We start from the raw sequence: 18,177 nt of genomic DNA, 5'->3' as shown, positions 1-18,177 counted from the left end.
TGATAGTGTTCCCAAAAGTACCTGATCATTGGTATCAAAGTATAAATTATCCTGACATTTTGATGCACGTGCAAATAAAGATAGTATTCACTAATGGAGCTAATCCCTCTCTCAGTTCAGTGTGGTTAGTCCCTATTTGAAGCTAGTTTCTCAAATACCGATTCAAACTAAACTGCTACCCTTCTCTTTGCAGTCTCAAGGCTGTTCAACATTCTGCAAACATTGAGGTACGGCAAAATTCCCTTTAATGAAAACTGTGTATATTGTACCAGTATGAGGAGTTACTATCAGCTATGCTTCTACTTAAACCATCGCTAGCGATGAAAATATTAAAAAAATCCCTTTTAAATATACATGGGAGTAAATATTGTCGCTTAAGATGATGACATTGGGGAAGCATTTTTCAATAGATGATTAAATACACTCGAATAACTTCCCGGCGGACTGGCCTTGTAAATAAGGCGCTATTGTCGTAGCCAATGAAAACTACGATGCCAAGGTTGGATTGGGACGCTAGGCTTTGGGGTTAGTAGCTTGTGGTCTTACCCATTCGCCTAGAACATTAAGATCTAGATTTGTTTCGGAGTTGGATTTAGGGGTAGTTGATATCATTACAAGAGGTGTAGCGTGCGATGGCTTGGCAAATGCAGCAATACCGTCACGAAAACGAACTGATAGAAGGTCCAGAATCGTTGAGTACCATAAAAAAATCAAGGTCCTTGGAAAGATATTATACGAAAAATATAACGATGTTGAGTGGTAGCAACACCAAAATTTTACGTACTCGCGGGAGTTCGTCCGCTAAATTTATTGCCTTGATTTCCTCTTCTGATACCTCAACGTATTCAACGCTATAATTAGGTTTATACTTGTATACATGTTTTCTTTCATGTATATTTTAACATTACACTATCCCGGGGTCTTAGCTAGTTGGTCGTCAGTCCGTTGCGACAATTTTATTATTTTTCGGGCCACCATTTTAAAAGATGACTTAAAATTAAAATCCTAAAGCCATAAAGCCCGTCTATGAGGTATACGGAATCAGTTACTAAGTATTAAATAAATCTGCTGCAATGCATGGCCGTTGAGGGGTCGGACGTTCGGCATTTTAGTGTACGGGATTTTGACATCTCAAGATTTTGAGATTTTCCCCAGATTTTGAGATTCTGACTGAGATTTTAGAAATCTTGAAATCTAGTTCAAGATCGCGTCTTCCGTGTTTAACTGGCATGTGTCCAATGAGCCGTCTCTGTCGGATCATAGGCACATTTGCTTCACTATCGCGACTACCTCTGTCCCGGTGGGGACGGAGATACGCATTCCAAAACGGAATAATTGGGCCGGCTATAGGGAAGACCTAATCCTACGCTACGGAGGGGGTCACACTCCTAAACTTACTTCACCTAACGATCTTCATAGGGCTGCTGGTGACTTACAGTGCTCTATCATTGAGTCGTTTCACCGGAACTGCCCACTCAAGACCGTAAACCGCTCGAGGCTAGTCTCTTGGTGGAATGCGGATCTCAGCCGGCTTCGTAAATATACGCGCAGGCTCTTTAACAAAGCCAAACGCACGGGTGACTGGACTGGATACAGGCAGTCCCTTAATACCTACAACAGGGCCATTAGAGCTGCTAAGAAGGACTCTTGGCGGACCTTCTGTGAGCAAGTCTCCAATGTCCCTGCTACGGCTAGGGTCATGAAGATTCTAGCGCACGACAGCACACATCGACTTTATGCTTTTAAGCTGCGGGACGGTGTGTACACTAAGTCTGGGGCTGAGACTCTCAAGCACATGCTGGAGGTCTATTTTCCTGATTCTACTTTTATTAATCCAACAAACCCTGACAATCTCTACCCTGTCCTGCACAGGGCTAAGAGGGAAGACTGGCTTGTAGCCAGACAGGTTGTCACGATTCCCAAGCTTATAATTTTTGAAGAAGAACGTGGAATACATTGTAGCTGTAATTCCCGGCGGCCATTTTCCAAGATGGCGGCGAAAGCTCGCGCTCTACAGCAGGGGACTTTTAGTATATTTTTTGTTGGGTCAAAAACAACCCATGTACCAATTTTCTTCTTTATGTTCAAATGTTCTAGGTTAAGCCCTTTTTTGGCCTATCTGACCTGGCCTATAAGGCATTCAAGCCAGATTTCAACTGAATCGGAAATGGTGGTTCCATTAGTAAGGAGTTAATCCAGTGCAACTGCTACTTCAGAATATTTTTTCTGTAAAATGACTACTTCTTTACACATCATTGCATTGACCAAAATTTGGCGATTTGATTATCAAAAGACTCTTCACTTTCCATTCTAATAGAAACGTAGTTGTAAACGAAGGTACTTAAAAAATCTGGATAAGAGTTCACAGCTTATCATTAGGATTTTGAGGCATAGCCTCGTTCTTTTCTCGTAGCCAGCCATGAGCTAAGCGAAAGTTACTGAATTACTTTGTACTTCCACTTAACGTTTTAGCACAGTTATTGGTGTTGTGTCGTTTTCTAACAGGTTCATAAGATGAGCTGAACATGGACGAAATAATACTGAAGGACGGATGGCAGAGGAAGAATATACTTGCTAATTCGCATTCTAGCGGCTGATAATACCAATGCATAGAGGGGTGGTGGCTAGCCCCTATGCCACAGCTAACCTACAGCGCCCTATACTAACTATTACCATTAACCTCTGCAAGTTTTGATGGAAAGGAGAAACCGGGTTGGACCGCGAAAGAAAACTCCTTTTAACAAGCGGGGAGAGAACATGCAAACTCTACGCAGATGGATTTGTTCCCAGATTTTCACCCGGTGCCACAGTCCGGGATCGAACCCGGGATCCTCATGCTGCGAGGCGAAAGCACTAATAACAGCTACGCCACCCCATTACATCGATTCATCTAGTTTTGCCTATTATTGACATACAACGATTCGTCTAGTTTGGCCTATTATTGACATAAAATGATTCGCTTATTTTTGCGTACTATTGGTCTGTAATATGTCAATATGAATAAAGTGAAAAAACAAGGATATATTGGAGAAAATCATGAATTCTATGAATTTATAATAATAAAAATAATAATAAGGCACTGAAAAAGAGAAACTGAGGTCATCCCAATTACTCACCGTGCATTCCGGATGTCGATTCGACACAAAATTAAAATAATAACAGAATAATTATAGAAACCTTTACGAGCTGCTAATTCCGGACAATCAAAGCTACACCGTGTAACATAATTTAAAATTCAACTAAACCACATGATTTTTACCGATTAGTTTTTGCGACCAAACCACTCGAGCTTTCCGATGTTATTCAACCAGACAAATTTGGTTAACCCCACTCCCTGGAACCAAGCAGTCTTGAAAACAAGGAATTTTTTATACGAAACCTTGATACTGTTGACCTTCTAACGTCCACAATAGTAAACTGTTTAATTTTCCTATAGATTCACAATTAATAAATTGGTTTTTGACCTGTGGACCTTTGCTACTTCCAAGACTGTCATCCCCTCTCCCTCCCGTAAAGAGAGAGAGAGAGAGAGAGAGAGAGACATGATGATGAACTACTTTTATTTTGAAGTAGAACTGCCAATGTGTACAATAACATGGGTTACTTTCGCACAGTGTACCTATTAGTTAATTGATAACATTTTTGTCATATTCTTTTAAAATCGTCAAGCTGTAATTAAAAAAAGGTGCAAGGTTTAGAGTTTAAAATAGATATATGGTATATAAAACAGTGACTTAATTCGTATTCGAAGCAAATAAATGAAAGTTAAGTATATTTACAGAGTCACGCACAACTGATGTGGCCACTTCGTTAATTAATTTCCTTTGCAGGTTAAACTTTCGCACGAAATCAATAAAAAAATTTGATATCGTTCCGCGCGATCCTACATACAGACCGATAGTCTCCCACTCTATCACGTCAGGGTATTTGTCACGGAAATACGCGTGCGTCGTATCCATATACGCCTTTTTTTCTATATTGACACGGTTAGCCTGATCCAAGTGCTGCTCAAATCGTATCGTTGGGTCCATAATATATCCATGAGGTTCTCTGGAATTGGGTTCTGAGGCATCGGTTCTATGGACTTTTAACCCCCGATCAATTATCACAAAATCTGTCCGTTTATTGCTCCCATTTTCATCCGTACAATGATTTTCCTTATAAACTTCATGTCCGGAAGATATACAGCTATCCTCTATTAAATTGACAACCGATTTTGCCTAACAATGACCAACTCATTGGAATGGGTTAGCCTTGTAGCACGTGACAAAGTGTTTCTTTCCTCATGCAGTTGGGATACCGACATGAGACTGTGCTACTGGAACGATTTTTGGTACCAAGAGTGGCACAGCAATTAGAGTTCATCTTAATGGCCGAAGTCCATTGCGATGTAGAAATACCCTTCCCCGTGGTCATCCATGCGTTAGCTTGGGGGTAATCGGCGAATTGCGCGACTCCAAGACCTTTTCCTGGTAGATTTGGCCATTCCTCAAGGGCATTTTTTCCGTAATGCGTCTCTCAGTTTTTGTGACGAGATCGCTATATCTGTTGGTCCTAATTGGAGGCACAGCTTATCCAAACATTCCAAACGTTTAGTTTCGAAGTTTCGACACACCAAAAAGGCAGGATCATCTACATTACTCAGCTTCAAAGCGATTCTGTAATGTTGTAGATAGGCCTCCCATGAGGCACATACAATTCCTAGGCCCCGAAGCTTTCTTGGGGAATAAAACATTGTATCTGGACAGTCGTTTGGAATCATAATTTTTTGTTTAACGGCGCCTCGTATGAAAACATCGATGTCTTTCAAAAATTGCTTGGTCAAATTTTTAAATGAGGCATTTTGCAATGGATAGACTACAGTTGGCCAGAGGAATTGATTTATGATACTATACTTCTGGCTTGGTTGGAGCAGCGGACTGGCAACTAGTAGATCGAGATTTTCTGATACAGTTTTTAAAACCGGCGCTTTATCCAGGACAATCTCGTCGTTAAAATCAATGCCAAGATATTTGACCCATTCGTTCTGTTTAAGGGTTGGAATCATATCACCGCCAAGGGATGAAAGACACTCGGAACTTTCATCTAGGCAACCTTTGTTGATAATCATGGCCTTACTTTTCCTACAGTTAACGGATAAACCAATTTCTCTTAAGCCATCGATAACCATTTGCACTAAGACTGCCACACATTCTTTACTCTTCGCTATAATTGTAGTGTCGTCCGCGAATCCCAGACCAGATAGGGATTTCTGTCCGTGGATGAGTTCGAAGCCATGCGAGTTAGACACCGTATCTTCAATCAGCTCCTTTAAAATGAAGTCAATCGCCATGTTGAATAGTGTATTGAGGTACGCCCCTTCTTATCCTCTATTTTCCCATCTTCTTCCTGTTCGCCTCGATTTGTACCTCGTTGTCCGTTATTAGGAGATGTAGGAGAGAACGTTGTTTTTCTTTGAGCGGAATACCTCGAGCGTCTTCTTTATATGCTAATGACTAATATTATCAAATGCTTTTTTAACATCCAAAAACACAAAAGCGCAGTCAGATTTCTTTAATTTTGCTGATTGTAGCACTCCATTGACCAAGGAGGAGTTTATATGTGTCCCTGGTGTCGGCACAAATCCTGTCTGGGCTGCGCAAGGTTGGAGTTGAGATCGAATCCTTTTGTCAATCGCCCTTTCGATAATTCTCCCAATGATTGAGAAATTCATAATTGACCGCCAGTTATTTAAATCGGTCGCATCCCCTCCCTTATGTATTAAAACTGTTCTGGCATATTTTAATGGTGATGATACATAGGACTTGTTCTCCATTAGTGAGGCGATCATAGCAATGGTTTTTACACAATCGGTTTCTTTTATTGCCCTCATCAGAACTCTTTCGGCTCCGGGAGCGGTATCTATTGCCACGCCTTTCATGGTCGCTTTTACTTCCTCAACCGTATAAGGCTGATCCACAGTCTCTTCGTTTTGCAATTCGAGCGGAACTCCATAATCCTGCCTGGTATAAGGGTTTGGTTGCGAGAATGGTTTTTCAAAGTGTGTGTGAATTTCAGACACCGGAATGATACATGTGACATCTGATAGTTTCTTCGTAACAGCTCTCCATGCTTTCCTACTCCGGTTGTAGTATTTGTATTGGACCTTTTTGCAGTTTTGTGCATCACGACTTAGCTGCGTCCGATTTTTTGAGATTCTGTAACCATTTTCCTTTTCTTTTAGCTCTTTTTGTTTACGAGCAGCGAAGAATTTAGAAGCTGGATGTTTAGGCCCCGGAAAACGGCATATAGCTGCGGCTAGAAACCCTTGTAGTTCCCGACATATGTTGTGAAATACTTCACCACTGAAATAGGCTTGTAAGTTCAAGTTTGACTTCGAAGCGAACTTCTGAATCAATTTTGTATCCTCTCGCAAATGCTAGAATTATGATATCTACCTTAAATGGCTTTAACATTCTCTTTAAAATGTGTTCCTCTTCCTAAAAATAATTGGGGATATAATACAAAGTAAATATAAATACATATTTAAGCATAGCTAATATACTTTAATAGTAATTATTAACATATTCAACAACTTCGAAATTTTTGGCAGTTATTATAATGCATAAAAAATACTGAAAATTAAAAAAATCTATACACAAGTGTTCAAAAATATTCGAAGAAAAAAAACTGAAAAAAAATTGTTAAAAAAAGGTCAAATAATTAAAAAATAAAGTTAATAAAAAAAAAGGCAAAATAATTAAAAAAATAAAGTTAGAAAAAATATTAAAATTATGAAAGGTTAAAAAAGTAACTTATAAACTTTAATAGCTGAAATTTATTTTAGAAATGGCTATATGCTCCATATTATATTATAAAGGAGTTAATATTGTAACAGTGTGAATTCCGTATTTTCATAAATGTTTAAAAAAATAAAAAACTGTCATTAAATCCAACTGATTAATCAGACCTAGAAATTATCCATCCTATGAAAAACATTAACATGTACAAAAATGGGCCAAGCCTCGCCTCGTGACCTCTCCGCCGTAAAACGTTCTGAGATCCCATGTAGAGCCAAGTCTGCCTTTTGTTCTCATTCAATCGCCAATTGAACAATTATGTTATAAATTAAGTCCTTTTCCTAATTAATAACCAATATTCTTTGACTCTATCATTATTATACATCTTTGTTCGTATCAAAAATATCGTGACTTGGCAATCGCAGGTAAGTAATATTAAAAGGAAGTCGAGGGGATATTCACTAAATCGTTGCCTATTTTAAAATAATCGAAGGGGATGACCTGCTCTTGCCAAGTCACGATATTTTTGATACGAACAAAGATGTATAATAATGATAGAGTCAAAGAATATTGGTTATTAATTAGGAAAAGGACTTAATTTATAACATAATTGTTCAATTGGCGATTGAATGAGAACAAAAGGCAGACTTGGCTCTACATGGGATCTCAGAACGTTTTACGGCGGAGAGGTCACGAGGCGAGGCTTGGCCCATTTTTGTACATGTTAATGTTTTTCATAGGATCTCACTTCTTTTTGTTAGAGCTCGGCATTTTCGATCAATTATCCACAAGTTGGTGGATAACCGATTATTTATAAACAAATTTGTGGATTATAATACGATTTAACATGTAAGTTCTGTGGATAATTTTCGGGTATGGATAAAGATAAAATAAAGTGGATAATTGATCGAAAATGCCGAGCTCTACTTTTTGTAGACCCTCGGTAGTTACATTAAAACAAGACCCTCTCGTGGTACTTCGTTTGCCAATATAATCGCTAACGTTTGTCCTTATTTACGCTGAATTACCCCTTTCGACCCGCAGAGAATATGTAATAAAGATTGTTACGCGATATCCTAATATAAGAAAGTAGCATCAGTTACAACTTTCGGTTAACTTTGGACCATTACGTCCTTTCATCAAGAACACACACTATTTCTGTTGAAAAGACGGCAGCGCCATCTAGTTTTAAAATTAAGAACTAAAGAACAATTTTATAAAAATTTCGGGATGTTTTAATTTTTCTGTGCTTTATAAAATAAATTAAAACTAAATCCTGAATTTTAAGTTTCTATCTACCCTAGAAGTACCTTAGAATTTTGATGATCGGTGAGTGAGTGAGTGAGTGACAAAATAAGGTAAATTTCACCTTCGATATATCGAAAAGTATATAGGGTAGGAACTTGAAATTTGGAAACTATAGCTAGGATTGACAGTCCTCGCGGCAAGCAAAATTTCAGACTTTTACCTGTACCCATCACGAAGTTACAGTGGGCTTAAAAGTGCCACGAGTTGCTTCGAGAAAAGGATGTCAGTGCTCGACTTGGCTGGGAGCACTGCCGTGCTCCCAGATTTTATATAACCATTTATGTATAGGAGTGGTAAACTATTTCCTTCAAATTTTATGTATTCTAGCACTCAAAGAGGTTAATAAAACAAGGCGTAGTATAACTAGTATTTGTGGGAGAGGGGGAGAAGCGCATTTCTAACATCGCTTGTATTCATTTATTTCGGTTTATGAGTACGTAATTTTAATTAATAACAAGTTGGGAAACCAAAATAAACCTCTCCGAGTCGAGACGAATTTACTTTCCAAACACAGGTCCACCATGGACGAAAAAATACTGAAGGACGGATGGCAGAGGGAGAAAGTTGAAAAATTCTTGTGAATTCGCCTTCTAGCGGCAGATAGTAGCAAACCAGATAGTGGGGAATCAACGTTCTAACGAGGGAAGCAGTTAAAGTCTTATTTTGTCTAGATGGCGCTAGCGTTTTCCGGGATTTCACTCCGCATTTTCATAAACCCCTCCATTTTGGGGCTGAAAAGGGGGAAGTAAGCTTTACATTGGTTGTTTAGTCGCTTAGTAATGGGGGCAGTAATGGGCTGACATTGGTTCTTCAGTATTACTTCGTCCATGGGTCCACCAGCCAATGAGAAAAACCGGAAATACGTAGCTCAAATTGGCGGGATATTGCGAAAGGTTTAATCGTTTAACATTTCCCTGTGTATTCTCATAATTCTAATGAGCACCTAATATCTATCACTTAAGTGTGTATTTAACTTTCGGCTCACTCTGAACCGTTAACACCTCTTGTAAGAGGACACGAAACAAGGTCAATTCTGGCTTAAAACTAGGGTATCTTATTTTATAGACCCAATCGCTTCAACGCTTATAGAGAGACGAAGTATTAAAAGCCATATTATGTAGTGAAATTATAAGTTGCGTTTACACTATATTTAAATGTAGTAAAGCTGAATTAAAAAGTAAACACCAAATTTGAAATGTTAATATCAAAAGATGTTCTTGGAATATTGAGATGAAACAGAGCTTTGTAGCTACACAACTACTAAAAGAATCGTAATGCCGAAAAATATTTAAAATATTTCCTTTTAATATTCTGCAAAAAGGAAATGTTATCGTTTTGTAGGAGATCTTATCATCCTACTCGCTTTATATTAACTTTGATATGCGTGTAGTGTTTCGATTCAGATGCAATCTTCATTACTCGTTCTATATTAACTCTCACTTGTGTCACTACATAGAAATAAGTTTATCTTAAATAATTAATTAAATATAAATGATATTAATTATTTTAATCGCCAGTAAATAACTTTAAAAATAGTTAAATCGTTTAAAATAAAGTTGTTCCTATTATCTTTCGAAACTTTGCTAATATTGACGTTTAAAGTGAAGGGTACCCCTCTTGCCCGCTTTCTTCAAATTTTGGGGTATATATACGATTCGTTTCCATTACAATAATAGATAAAAACGCATTCGCGTGAACCGATGGTGGAAGCCCTGCCATTGGGAGGCTAGACGTTTCTCGTAGCCCTAGCCGATCGCCGCGTATATCTTGAAACCAATTATAGATAAAAACGCATTCGCGTGAACCGATGGTGGAAGCCCTGCCATTGGGAGGCTAGACGTTTCTCGTAACCCTAGCCGATCGCCGCGTATATCTTGAAACCAAACGATGACGAAGGAAAAGAAGCCAGAATGGACTGACTGGTGTCCATGTGGAATGGTTCTTGTTTTAATATAAGCATTTCACATGATTTTTCTAAATGAAATTATAAACATGTAAGTTACAAGGGTAAGACGTATTCGACTGCCCATTTAAGAGAAATAAATGGACATATACGGGATATCGAACCGACCATTCCCAGAGGCCAAAAATTATAAGAGCAGGCAGTAGAAGTCGCCTTTCGCATTGAACACCGTACACTACACTAACTTCAAGCATGTTATATTAACCATTCCAAACATTAGTTTAGAAATGGTGATCCGGTTTATGAGAAGCTTCCAAAACTGATACTAAAATTTTTATGGAGTCGGATACAGCCAACTGTGAGAGTAAACAAATACCCGACAAAAGAAAAAGACGATAAAGAAAAAGAGACACATTTGTAAGCAAATAAATAATTACAAATATCTATAGTTTCATGTTTCATTGATAAAATAAAGAAACTACTTTGCGATGAACCAAATGGTACTTGTGTCTCGGAAAGAACAAACTTACAGAGAGTCTAGTTGCAATGAACCAGAGAGTGGTCGACCTTTGGCACTTTCGAAAACGTAAGAGAAAATATAATTTAAAGGAGAACAGAATACGAACTGGCTAAGGAGAGTTGTTTTAAATTTAAACCCCGGGTTTACTGAGAAAGAGACAACCGATGTTGTAAAAGAGTATATACAGAATAAGCTGTCATCAGAGATAGGGAGTTGCCTATCCTGTAGAGTGAAAACAAATTTCATCACGCGCATTCTTTATCCATGTTAATAGTTTCAAAAAGAGGGCTAAAAAAATTGGGGATTGAATTTTGGTCAAAAGGAGCCTTTAAATGAACTCCTTCGGCGGAAGGGTAAAAACACCCTTAATCGCTACTCCCCCCCGCAAAATATTCTTTTCGCGGGAGGGATGAACACCCTTGTGCACTCTAGGCCTTAAGCCGCGTTTTCAAAGCAGCGGGTAGTGGGTAAAATAACAGCGATAGCGCAAAAAAGTTCATAAATCGCGCTCTCGCTTTTGCCACTACTGTTTTCATGGAAGCGATTTTAGGCAGCGATAGCTCAAAATCAGTAAAGATCAAGCGCAAAATCAAATATCGCACCCGTCTATCTCAGTTTGATTTCATCGCTCCGTTTTAAAAACTCGCTTGACGTCATTCATTTTTCAGCGAATGAGAAGGAGCTTTCGGTCACTTTTCATTTTTAGATTCTGATATCTGTGAAAGTCGTAAGGCGTATACGCCAAGGCTTAACAATCATGCCTCTAAAATCAAAAACGCTAAATTCCTAGAGTCAATTAAAAGCCGAGCGTTTCTGGGTGTATCGTCTTTTAGCGATTCCATAATATTTCAACAAAAATATATATATACTTGTATTATAAGCAATTTTTTAACTTTAATAACAGGCGCCTTCGCTTGCCTATTACCACCATCTTGATACAAATCGGTCAAACCGCACTGGGCCTATAGAGCAATCGCTTCTTTGAAAACCTTTCAGCGAGAAACAAGGCACGATTTTTTAGGCGATAGCGACAAACCAATAAATCGCTCCAGCTTCGAAAAATCGCTTGCGCGCATTTTTTTGGCTGAAACCCGCTGCTTTGAAAACGAGGCTTTAGTTTCAAATACGTGTGAAATTGCCTACAGCCTATTACACGTATTTGAAACAAAGGCCTGTAGGTCCGTGCACCCGAGCTAAAAAAACACGCGGATATTTTAAATCCTGAAGATCCTCAATTTTTTTGTCTATTGTCAGCACGCATAAACCTAGGTTGCATAGAGACCTAGGTTTGCGCGTGCTGACAACCGATGTTGTAACAGAGTATAAATAAAAATAAAATAAAAAATAAATAAATGCTTTTATTCAGGAGCAATCTTTAAGAGTGATTCTTATTTACAAAGATGTACCTTAGGTTAAATTATTAGAAGTTATAGTATTTTACAGTGAAATGACCTTAACATAATTATTAATTTCTCTTTTAAAAATATTTATAGAAGTTGAGCCTTTAATATTGTTGTGTAGGTCATTCCAAAGGCTGACGCCTTTGTGTTTAGTGCTTTTATTTCTATACTTAGAGTTAAAAGTTTGCACATAAAAATTTAATTCATTACGCGTACTGCGTTTTAGTAATTTAGGGAAATGAAGTAATAGGTACTGAGGAACATGGCCATTTTTGATTTTATACATTAATATTAAGATAGCCATCAGGTATCTTTGATAAGGTGTGTCTATTTTGGCGGTTGTCAATGCCAGTGTGGCCGATGAGAACCTTTTGGCTTTGGCAATTAATTTTGAGCAGGAAGTATACAAGGCGTGCAATTGTGCATGTATTGTTTTACTAGCGTTAGTAGAAGATATTTCCATAGTCTATTATCGGCTGAATGCACGCAATGTATAGCATCCGTAGTGTATCGATATCTAGGCTGTTCTGTAGTGGTTTGAGGAGCCAAATCCTGGATCGGACCTTCTTCGTAATGTAATCTATTTGGTGAGTCCAGTTTAATTGTTCATCTAACCAAAACACCTAGGTATTTAAAAGATTGCACACGCATGATCCGTCCATTATAGATGCTGTCAATGTTTTTAGAGTGTAATCTCATCTTGGGTTTTGGGGCGAGAATCATGAATTTAGTTTTCTCTAGATTTATTAACAGTCCCCTGGATTTTAACGTCTTATTCAGTTTATCTAAGTCGTTATCGACGTCTATTATTAGATTTTCTAGGTTTTTGTTGGAGGCTATTATAGCGGTGTCATCAGCATATTCATGGGCTTCCGTGTGCTCGAGCGCTTCATGGATTTTTGAAGTATATAGATTGAATAGCAATGGGCCCAGAACACGCCTTGAGGAACTCCGTGGGTAATGGTAAGCTTTTTGGCGGAGAAGCCATTATGGCAAACACTCTGCTCCCTGCCTTGGAGATAATTTTTATGCCACGTTAGCGCTTTTCCAGTGACTCCCGATTTTTCCAAATCTCTTAGCAAAATAGCGTGTTGGACTGTGTCAAAGGCTTTAGTTAGGTCGACGAAGACGATGATTTCATATAAGTCCTTGCTTAAATGTTCTAGAAGGTTCTCAAATAGGTTAAATATACACGTGATTGTTGAATGTTTGCTTCTAAAACCAGACTGTAGCTGTATATACAGAATAAGCTGCCGTCCGAGATAGGGTGTTGCCTATCCTATAGCGTGAAAAGAAATTTCCCCACGCGCATTCTTTATCAATGCTATTACTACCGTGATAGAAGGCCGGAGACCACGGAGCCTGTATAATAGGCGATTTAAAAAATGACGTTTCACATGGGGCGCGCGCAGAAAAGCGGGAGGGAAAAATGCCTTCCATCTCCGCTTTCCTCCCCCATTACATCGTTTGTACAGGGAACTTTTTAAAAAGGCCTATTATATATCCTACTTGCTGAAAGCTCTCTCTCCCAATAAACGTGTTTTTCCCCTACCAACCTCCCTCCCTCCCCAAAGACGCTTCGCTCGGGAGCGAGGAAAGCGCCTCTAAAACTAGGGGGGACTTTGGCTTGTATAGGATTGTCGTTTTGCCTCAATAGTGGGCGCGATTTTTCAAAGTTTTTCGTGGTCTTGTTCTCACTATTGAAATTGATCTTGACTAGATATCCAATATTGGCTAAATAGTTATTTCATATTGTATGCAATTCACAGATTTTTATCTATTTCAACGAAAAATAATTTAAGGGCGAATTAATTGTGTATTTACCTAGTTAAATTGATATGTAATATTCCTATTTATGCAAAAGCAATAGTGCGTTGTTATTGAACTTAGAAAGTTTATTTGAAACATTAATTACATAAGTTATTTCGATTTGTATACTTTAACAGGTATATTTTCTAAACTTTTAGTACCTTTAGGGATAAAATCTTTCTATTAAGTTTCTTGAAACTTCCCACTCTATCAGTTGCATCGTTAGCATAGTTTGTAAAAAGAGGTCTCAAATATTTTTCAAGTAGTTTTTTTGATAATTCTGTATTGCCGCAATGACATTTAAAAGGCTTTCTAAAATGTGCTAAAATTGCTTGCATATAATTTTGAAGAGGTTTGTTCCGTGGAAATAAATGTAAAGACCCTTGTGCAAAATCTGTTACGAGCGCTAGCGACGCTAGTAATAATCGCGAAGGCGAATTCAAACCACCACGATCTTGTTCTCTAATTAGAACTAAATGTGGTGCATTGAAAGTAGGTTGAAATAGTTTTTCAATGCAATCTAAACAATTAGTTGTTTCATGAGCAATTTTTACTAGATAACCTCCAATCATCGCAATTGATAAATTTCTAATAGTAACATGTGAGTTATCCGAAATGGTTAAGTTCTCCATTCTGTTTAATATCATATTCAAATGACTGGGCAAGTTGAGATCTGTACTATTGTCTGAGACATTTGCTGCAATTTGAGTAGTATCGCCTTCATGATCCACAACTGCTTTAGATGTAAAGGCACGGCTGCAGTACGAGTACCCAGTGCCTACCAAAATTACAATTCGCAGGTGATGTTCGAGGCTTAAAGAGAATGACCGAACATCCATTTGGTCGTTATATCCACCAGAGCGCCTTATATGACAATACGTTTCCTCAACCCCATCGCTTGAAAATTTTCGGGTGAAAATGTAGTGAAACCCACTGTTTAACAAATATCGTACGACTCCAACAGTGGATCTTGAGGTAGTTTGTATGGCTTCAAAAGTTTCTTTGGTGAAGCAGTCGCTTGTGTTTGTTGCATTTTCCTGAATCATGGCAATAAAAGGAAGGAATTCTTCTACAAGCCAATCAAGTCTTTCGTCGCTTATCTCTGTAAACGGCAACTTATTTGGCACTCTTAGAAGGATGGCATAAGTTTTATTATGGACCTCGTGGATTTCGAACCATTTGCGAACCATTTCCATGAAAAATACTGTTGCTTGTATGTGCTCTTTGTCTTCCTCATCACACATATTTAATCGTACAAAGGTTTTTAAAGCAGGGTATAAAAAAAGTTAGAGTGGCCGAATGGTTTAAGGCGGTGATTTTTGGCACCAGTCTGTTCGGGGCGTGGGATCGAATCCCACCTCTATCAGCTTGTTTTGTTTTCTTCGATTAATAATATGAACCATTTGCTTATTAGTCTGAGGTGACGTTTGTTTTCAGGTAGAGTGGTCGAGTGGTCTAAGGCGCTGGTTTTAGGCACCAGTCTCTTCGGGGGCTTGGGTTCGAATCCCACCTCTATCAGCTTGTTTTGTTTTCTTCGATTAATAATATGAACCATTTGCTTATTAGTATGAGGTGACATTTGTTTCCAGGTAGAGTGGCCGAGCGGTCTAAGGCGCTGGTTTTAGGAACCAGTCTCTTCGGGGGCGTGGGTTCGAATCCCACCTCTATCAGCTTGTTTTGTTTTCTTCGATTAATAATATGAACCATTTGCTTATTAGTCTGAGGTGACGTTTGTTTTCAGGTAGAGTGGTCGAGTGGTCTAAGGCGCTGGTTTTAGGCACCAGTCTCTTCGGGGGCGTGGAATCGAATCCCACCTTTATCAGCCTATTTTCTTTTCTTCGATTAATAATATGAACCATTTGCTTAATAGACTGAGTTTGCTATTGCTTTCAGGTAGAGTGGTCGAGTGGTCAAAGGCGCTGGTTTCAGGCACCAGTCTCTTCGGGGGCGTGGGTTGAAATCCCACCTCTATCAGCCTATTTTGATTTCTAGGATTAATAATATGAAGCTTTTTCTTATTAGTCTGTGGTGTCTATTGTTTCCAGGTAGAGCGGACGAGTGGTCTAAGACGCTGGTTTAAGGCACCATTGTCTTCGGGGGGCGTCGGTTCGAATCCCAACTCTATCAGTCCATTTTATTTTCTAGCATTAATAATATGAAGCTTTTGCTTATAAGTCTGAGATGACTTCTGATTCCCAGTTAGAGTGGCCGAATGGTTTAAGGCGAGAATTTTTGGCACCAGTCTCTTCGGGGCGTGGGATCGAATCCCACCTCTATCAGCTTGTTTTGTTTTCTTCGATTAATAATATGAAGCTTTTGGTAATAGACTGAGTTTGCTATTGCTGTCGGGTAGAGTGGCCGAGTGGTCTGAGGCGCTGGTTTTAGGCACCAGACTCTTCGGGGGCGTGGGTTCCAATCCCACCTTTATCAGCCTATTTTCTTTTCTAAGATTAATAGTATGAAGCTTTTGGTAATAGACTGAGTTTGCTATTGCTGTCAGGTAGAGTGGCCGAGTGGTCTGAGGCGCTGGTTTTAGGCACCAGACTCTTCGGGGGCGTGGGTTCGAATCCCACCTTTATCAGCCTATTTTGTTTTCTAGGATTAATAATTTGAAGCTTTTGCTTAATAGACTGAGTTTGCTATTGCTTTCAGGTAGAGTGGCTGAGTGGTCAGAGGCGCTGGTTTTAGGCACCAGTCTCTTCGGGGGCGAGGGTTCAAATCCCACCTCTATCAGCCTATTTTGTTTTCTACGATTAATAATATGAAGCTTTTTCTTATTAGTCTGTGGTGTTTATTAATTCCAGATATTGTAGAAGAGTTGTCTAAGACGCTGGTTTAAGGCAACATTGTCTTCGGGGGGCGTTGGTTCGAATCCCACCTCTATCAGTCCATTTTGTTTTCTAGGATTAATAATATGAATCTTTTGCTTATTAGTCTGAGGTGACGTTTGTTTCTAGGTAGAGTGGCCGAGTGGTCTAAGGCGCTGCTTTTAGGCACCAGTCTCTTCGGGGGCGTGGGTTCGAATCCCACCTATATCAGCCATTTTGTTTTCTAAGATTAATAATATGAAGCTTTTGCTTTATAGACTGAGTTTGCTATTGCTGTGAGGTAGAGTGGCCGAGTGGTCTAACACGCTGTTTTAAGGCACCGGTCTCTTCGGGGGCGTGGATTCAAAACCCACCTCTATCAGCCTATTTTGTTTTCTAAGACTAATAATATGAATCTTTTGCTTATTAGTCTGAGGTGACGTTTGTTTCTAGGTAGAGTGGCCGAGTGGTCTAAGGCGCTGGTTTTAGGCACCAGTCTCTTCGGGGGCGTGGATTCGAAACCCACCTCTATCAGCCTATTTTGTTTTCTAAGATTAAAAATATGAAGCCTTTGCTTAATAGACTTAGTTTGCTATTGCTCTCAGGTAGAGTGGCCGAGTGGTCTAACACGCTGTTTTAAGGCACCAGTATCTTCGGGGGCGTGGATTCGAAACCCACCTCTATCAGCCTATTTTGTTTTCTAAGACTAATAATATGAAGCTTTTGCTTAATAGACTGAGTTTGCTATTGCTTTCAGGTAGAGTGGCCGAGTGGTCTAAGGCGCTGGTTTTAGGCACCAGTCTCTTCGGGGGCTTGGGTTCGAATCCCACCTCTATCAGCTTGTTTTGTTTTCTTCGATTAATAATATGAACCATTTGCTAATTAGTATGAGGTGACATTTGTTTCCAGGTAGAGTGGCCGAGCGGTCTAAGGCGCTGGTTTTAGGAACCAGTCTCTTCGGGGGCGTGGGTTCGAATCCCACCTCTATCAGTCCATTTTGTTTTCTAACATTAATAATATGAATCTTTTGCTTATTAGTCTGAGGTGACGTTTGTTTCTAGGTAGAGTGGCCGAGTGGTCTAAGGCGCTGGTTTTAGGCACCAGTCTCTTCGGGGGCGTGGGTTCGAATCCCACATCTATCAGCCATTTTGTTTTCTAAGATTAATAATATGAAGCTTTTGCTTAATAGACTGAGTTTGCTATTGCTTTCAGGTAGAGTGGCCGAGTGGTCTAAGGCGCTGCTTTTAGGCACCAGTCTCTTCGGGGGCGTGGGTTCGAATCCCACCTAAATCAGCCATTTTGTTTTCTAAGATTAATAATATGAAGCTTTTGCTTTATAGACTGAGTTTGCTATTGCTGTGAGGTAGAGTGGCTGAGTGGTCTGAGGCGCTGGTTTTAGGCACCAGACTCTTCAGGGCGTGGGTTCGATTCCCACCTCTATCAGCCTATTTTGTTTTCTAGGATTAATAATATGAAGCTCTTTCTTATTAGTCTGAGGTGACCTTTGTTTCCAGGTAGAGTGGCCGAGTGGTCTAAGGCGCTGGTTTTAGGCACCAGTCTCTTCGGGGGCGTGGGTTCGAATCCCACCTCTATCAGCCTATTTTGTTTTCTAAGATTAATAATATGAAGCTTTTGCTTAATAGACTGAGTT

At 39.3% G+C, this 18,177-nt stretch overlaps 1 long non-coding RNA gene and 12 other non-coding genes across 13 annotated transcripts in view; all 13 read left to right on the top strand.

Annotated features, from left to right (window-relative positions):
- Positions 1-18,177, top strand: part of LOC149632686 (uncharacterized) — a 356,891-nt gene that overhangs the window by 99,908 nt on the left and 238,806 nt on the right. The gene's annotated exons all lie outside the window — the stretch shown is intronic.
- Positions 15,156-15,237, top strand: TRNAL-UAG (transfer RNA leucine (anticodon UAG)). The gene has a single exon. It is a non-coding gene; the product is annotated as a tRNA-Leu (tRNA).
- TRNAL-UAG (transfer RNA leucine (anticodon UAG)) lies at positions 15,308-15,389 on the top strand. Its single transcript has one exon. It is a non-coding gene; the product is annotated as a tRNA-Leu (tRNA).
- TRNAL-CAG (transfer RNA leucine (anticodon CAG)) lies at positions 15,612-15,693 on the top strand. Its single transcript has one exon. It is a non-coding gene; the product is annotated as a tRNA-Leu (tRNA).
- On the top strand, positions 16,068-16,149 carry TRNAL-UAG (transfer RNA leucine (anticodon UAG)). Its single transcript has one exon. It is a non-coding gene; the product is annotated as a tRNA-Leu (tRNA).
- On the top strand, positions 16,219-16,300 carry TRNAL-UAG (transfer RNA leucine (anticodon UAG)). The gene has a single exon. It is a non-coding gene; the product is annotated as a tRNA-Leu (tRNA).
- TRNAL-UAG (transfer RNA leucine (anticodon UAG)) lies at positions 16,676-16,757 on the top strand. Its single transcript has one exon. It is a non-coding gene; the product is annotated as a tRNA-Leu (tRNA).
- On the top strand, positions 16,979-17,060 carry TRNAL-UAG (transfer RNA leucine (anticodon UAG)). The gene has a single exon. It is a non-coding gene; the product is annotated as a tRNA-Leu (tRNA).
- TRNAL-UAG (transfer RNA leucine (anticodon UAG)) lies at positions 17,283-17,364 on the top strand. Its single transcript has one exon. It is a non-coding gene; the product is annotated as a tRNA-Leu (tRNA).
- On the top strand, positions 17,435-17,516 carry TRNAL-UAG (transfer RNA leucine (anticodon UAG)). Its single transcript has one exon. It is a non-coding gene; the product is annotated as a tRNA-Leu (tRNA).
- Positions 17,587-17,668, top strand: TRNAL-UAG (transfer RNA leucine (anticodon UAG)). Its single transcript has one exon. It is a non-coding gene; the product is annotated as a tRNA-Leu (tRNA).
- On the top strand, positions 17,889-17,969 carry TRNAL-UAG (transfer RNA leucine (anticodon UAG)). Its single transcript has one exon. It is a non-coding gene; the product is annotated as a tRNA-Leu (tRNA).
- On the top strand, positions 18,040-18,121 carry TRNAL-UAG (transfer RNA leucine (anticodon UAG)). The gene has a single exon. It is a non-coding gene; the product is annotated as a tRNA-Leu (tRNA).

Source organism: Phalangium opilio, unplaced genomic scaffold (assembly GCF_054372755.1).
Source record: "Phalangium opilio isolate 3A_F unplaced genomic scaffold, DU_Popi_V2 ptg000098l_1, whole genome shotgun sequence".
Taxonomy (NCBI): domain Eukaryota; kingdom Metazoa; phylum Arthropoda; class Arachnida; order Opiliones; family Phalangiidae; genus Phalangium; species Phalangium opilio.
Note: the sequence above shows the minus strand (reverse complement) of the source record. Positions and strands in the feature narration are given on the sequence as shown.